The sequence below is a fragment of the Hordeum vulgare genome, chromosome 5H (assembly GCF_904849725.1).
Source record: "Hordeum vulgare subsp. vulgare chromosome 5H, MorexV3_pseudomolecules_assembly, whole genome shotgun sequence".
NCBI classification, from domain to species: domain Eukaryota; kingdom Viridiplantae; phylum Streptophyta; class Magnoliopsida; order Poales; family Poaceae; genus Hordeum; species Hordeum vulgare.
The window spans coordinates 404,025,997-404,031,361 of NC_058522.1; positions in this window are offsets into that span (position 1 = coordinate 404,025,997).

The following is a 5,365-nucleotide window of genomic DNA, read 5'->3' on the forward strand; positions in this document are numbered from 1 at the left end:
TGATCAAATTATCTATGATATATATTTGAGTCTTTGCTGATTTCTTATATGCATGATTTGATATCCTTGTAAGTCTCTCTGAGTCTTCGGTTTTGTTTGGCCAACAAGATCAATGATTCTTGCAATGGGAGAAGTGCTTGGTTTTGGGTTCTTACCGTGTGGTGACCTTTCCCAGTGACAGTAGGGGAAGCAAGGCACACATTGTGTAGTTGCCATCAAGGGTAACAAGGTGGGCTCTGTCGTAGATATGAGATTGTCCATCTACATCATGTCATCTTGCTTAAGGCGTTACTCTGTTCTTTTGGACTTAATACACCAGATGCATGCTGGATAGCGGTCGACGTGTGGAATAATAGTAGTAGATGTAGAAAGTATCGGTCTACTTGTTTTGGACGTGATGCCTATAGATATAATCATTGCCATAGATATCGTCACGACTTTGCGCAGTTCTATCAATTGCTCGACAGTAATTTGTTCACCCACGATCTACTTGCTTTCATGAGAGAAGCCACTAGTAAACACTACGGCCCCCGGGTGTATTCACACCTATCGTTTCCACTTTCGTTTTTTACTTTGCTTTGTTACTTTGTTGCTTTCAGTTCTCACTTGGCAAACAATCTATAAGGGATTGGCAACTCCTTCATAGCATTGGGAGCAAGCTTTTTGTGTTTGTGCAGGCTCTTGTGATACTCCTTCATTGGATCGATACCTTGGTTCTCAAACTGAGGGAAATACTTACCATCGCTGCGCTACATCACCCTTTCCGCTTCGAGGGAACACCAACGCAAGGCTCCAAGGCCACGGGGGAAATCCTTTGCATATTTTCCTAGGAAGTCCCTTAAGGCGTAGCCGTAGCAGAAGGATTCCTGGTGCCGTCGACACACCTATTTCTGGCGCCGTTGGAAGGTCTTTTGTTGCAGTAGCAAAAGCATTTCTGGCGCCGTTGCCGGGGAAGGAGAGATCTATCCAAGTAGGTCTCACAAACTCATCTCCTGCATTTACTTTTTTGCCAGTTGCCTCTCGTTTTCCTCTCCCCCACTTCACATTTGCCGTTTTCATTTGCCTTTCTCCTTTGCCGTTTTTCTTTTGCCTTTTGCCTTTTTGCCGTTTTCCTGTGCCGGTTTTCTTGCTTGCTTGTGTGCTTGTTTGTTTGTTGAAGTCATCATGGCTGAAAACACCAAACTTTGTGACTTCTCGAGTACCAATAATAATGATTTTATTAGTACACCAATTGCTCCCGCCACTAGTGCGGAATCGTATGAAATCAACGCAGCTTTGCTGAATTTTGTTACGAAAGAGCAATTCTTGGGCCTTCCTAGTGAAGATGTCGCATCCCATCTCAATACCTTCATTGAGCTTTGTGATGTGCAAAAGAAAAGAGATGTGGATAATGACGTGATTAAGTTGAAACTTTTACCTTTCTCGTTGCGGGGTCGCGCAAAAACTTGGTTTTCTTCTTTGCCTAAAAATAGTATCGGTTCTTGGGATAAGTGCAAACATGTTTACATATCCAAGTATTTTCCGCCGGCTAAGATCATCTCCTTACGTAACGATATCATGAATTTCAAGCAACTTGATCATGAACACGTTGCACAATCTTGGGAGAGGATGAAGCTTATGATTAGAAATTGTCCCGCTCATGGCTTGAGTTTGTGGATGATTATACAAATCTTTAACGCTGGCTTGAATTTCGCTTCTCGCAATATCTTGGACTCCGGCTCAGGTGGAACGTTCATGGAAATCACGTTAGGAGACACTACAAAACTCCTAGACAATATCATGACCAACTACTGTCAGTGTCACACTGAAAGGTCACCTGCTAGCAAAAAGGTACACGCTATAGAAGAGATTAACTCACTTAGTGCTAAGATGGACGAGTTGATGAATTTGGTTGCTTGTAGAAACGCTACTGTAGATCCTAATGACATGCCACTATCTTCCTTGATTGAGAGTAGCAACGCTAGTTTGGACGTGAATTTTGTTCGTAGGATAAATTTTGGTAACAACAATGCTTTTAGAGGAAACTATGTTCCTAGGCCTTTTCCTAGTAACTCATCTAACAATTATGGCAATTCCTACAAGAACACTTATGGAAATCACAACAAATTACCCTCTGATTTAGGGAGTAATATCAAAGAGTTCATCAACTCTCAAAAGATTTTCAATGCGTCCATAGAGGAAAAACTACTCAAAATAGATGATTTGGCTAAAAGGGTTGATAGGATGTCTTGTGATATTGATGCTTTGAAAGTTAGATGCGCTCCTCCCAAGGTCAACTTGGATGAAACTTTGAAAGCTATGCGTGTCTCCATGAATGAGAGCAAAGAAAGAACCGCCAAAATTCGCGCTAGGCATGAATGGTTTAAAAGGGTGCGTTCTAGTGATGCAAATCACGAATATCTTAAAGTGCTTGGTGTGTCTCTTGAATCTACGTTTTCGTGTGTCAAACCTATTTATGGAGGGGCTGGATATGAATCAACTTTGGTTGAAAACGCCCCAATGATTCGGAGTCCACCTATCTTGATGATAAAGGTGTAGAGAGTGGAGTAGAAGAAATCAAAGTTTTGGGTAGTAATGAAACTCCCACTTTGGATTTCAAGGAATTCAAATATGATAATTGCTCCTTGTTTGAATGCATTTCTTTGATGCAATCCAATGCAAACTCTCCACACGCTTATAGCCAAAGCAAAGCCTTTACCGCGCATATCGTAGATGCTATGATGAAATCTCTTGAAGAGAAGCTCGAACTAGAAGTCTCTATACCTAGAAAACTTCATGATGAGTGGGAACCTACTATCAAAATCAAGATCAAAAACTATGATTGCAATGCTTTGTGTGATTTGGGTGCTAGCATTTCCGCGATTCCAAAATCTTTATGTGATATTCTTGGTTTTCATGAGATTGAAGAGTGTTCTCTTAATTTGCATCTTGCGGATTCTACTGTCAACAAACCCATGGGAAGGATCGATGATGTTCTTATTATTGCAAATAAGAACTATGTACCCGTGGATTTCATTGTACTTGACATAGACTGCAATCCTTCATGTCCCATTATTCTTGGTAGACCTTTCCTAAGAACTATTGGTGCTATCATCGATATGAAGGAAGGGAATATTAGATTTCAATTTCCTTTAAAGAAGGGCATGGAGCACTTTCCTAGAAAGAAAATAAGATTGCCTTATGAATCTATGATGAGGGCTACTTATGGTTTGAGCACCAAAGATGACTATACGTGATTCCATCACCTTTTGCCTAGCTAAGGGCGTTAAACAAAAGCGCTTGTTGGGAGGCAACCCAATGAATCTATCCTTTTTCTTTCTGTTTTGTGTTTTCCACACTTTCATAATTCTGTTATGATTGTGTTTTTTTTGTTTCTTTTTGCGTTTGTGCCAAGCAAAACCGTTATGATTAGTCTTGAGGATGATCGTTTGGTCATGCTGGAAAAGACAGAAACTTTCTGCTCAGGAAAAGAATTTTAATTTTTTTTTCTATAAGAGCTTTTGAGTTGATTCTTTTTGCTTCTGATTTCTACGCAAATTCGTCAGACTGTCGTAATTTTTCAGAATTTTTGAAGTACCAGAAGTATACGAAATATACGGATTGCTACAGATTGGTCTGCTGTTAACAGATTCTGTTTTTGTTGTGTTGGTTGCTTATTTTGATGAAACTATGGATAGTATCGGGGGGTATTAGCCATGGAAGATTGAAAATACAGTAACCCAACATCAGCATAAGTAGAATTTAAGTTTGCTACAGTACCTAAGGAAGTGGTGGTTTGCTTTCTCATACTAATGTTATCACGAGTTTCTGTTAAAGGTTGGTGTTGTGAAGTTTTCAAGTTTTGGGTGAAGTTCCTATGGACAAAGAGATAAAGAGTGGCAGGAGCTCAAGCTTGGGGATGCCCAAGGCACCCAAAGAGATTCAAGGATGTCGTAAAAGCCTAAGCTTGGGGATGCCCCGGGAAGGCATCCCCTCTCTCGTCTTCAATCCATCGGTAACGTTACTTGGGGCTATATTTTTATTCACCACATGTTATGTGTTTTTGCTTGGAGCGTCTTGTATCGTAGGACTCTTTTATTTTTTTTGTGTCACGGTCATCCTTTCTGCACACCTAGAGAGAGAGACATGCACTCACTGTGATTTTGTCGAGCTTCACTTATATCTTTTGGTAGACAATTCAGCTCACATGTGCTTCACTTATATCTTTTGAGCTAGATACTATTGCTCTATGTGCTTCACTTATATATTTTAGAGCACAGCGGTGCATGGCTTGGTAGTTGATCTATGCTTTGAAAGTAGTCTCCAAAGGGGTAGTTATCCAAAGGGATACGAAAACTTCCACCTTCATGTGCATTGAATAGTTAGAGAAGTTTGATTCATCTCAATTAGTTTTGAGTTGTGGTTATGGTAATTTTGAAGTCATGCTAGTAAGGTGTTCTGGATCTAGAAATACTTGTGTTGAAGTTAGTAATTCCCGTAGCATGCACGTATGGTGAACCACTATGTGATGAAATCTGAGCATGATTAGTCTATTGATTTTCATCCTTTGCGTGGCGGTCGGGATCGCGCGATGGTTTATACCTACCAACCCTTCCCCTAGGAATATGCGTTGAATGCTTTGTTTCGATTACTAATAAAACTTTTGCAACAAGTATATGAGTTCCTCATGACTAATGTTGAGTCCATGGTTTAGATGCACTTTCACCTTCCACCATCACTATCTTCTTAGTGCCGTGCAACTTTCGCCGGTGCACAAAACCCACCATTAGCCTCACTTAAAACAGCCACCATACCTACCTACTATGGCTTTTTCAAAGTCATTCCGAGATATATTGCCATGCAACTACCACCATGACATGTGCCACCACGTCTACATTGCCATTGCATGATCGTAAGATAGCTAGCATGATGTTTCCATTAATGTCTATGCCATGCTAGATCATTGCCACGGTACACTACCGAAGGCATTCCATATAGAGTCATCGTTGCTCTAAGTTTTGAGTTGAAAGTGTGATGATCATCATTAATGGAGCATTGTCCCATGTGAGGAAATAAAAGAGGCCAAAGAAGCCCACCAAAAAAAAGAGGCCAGAGAGCCCACCAAATAAATAAAAAATGAGAGAAAAAGAGAGAAGGGACAATGTTACCACTTTTCCACACTTGTGCATATTAAGCACCATGATCTTCATGATTGAGAGTTTCTCGTTTTGTCACCACTATATAGCTAGTGGGAAATTTTCATTATATAACTTGGCTTGTATATTCCAACGATAGGCTTCCTCAAAATTGCCTTAGGTCTTCGTGAGCAAGCAAGTTGGATGCACACCCACTACTTTTCTTTAAGAGCTTTCACATACTCTTAGCT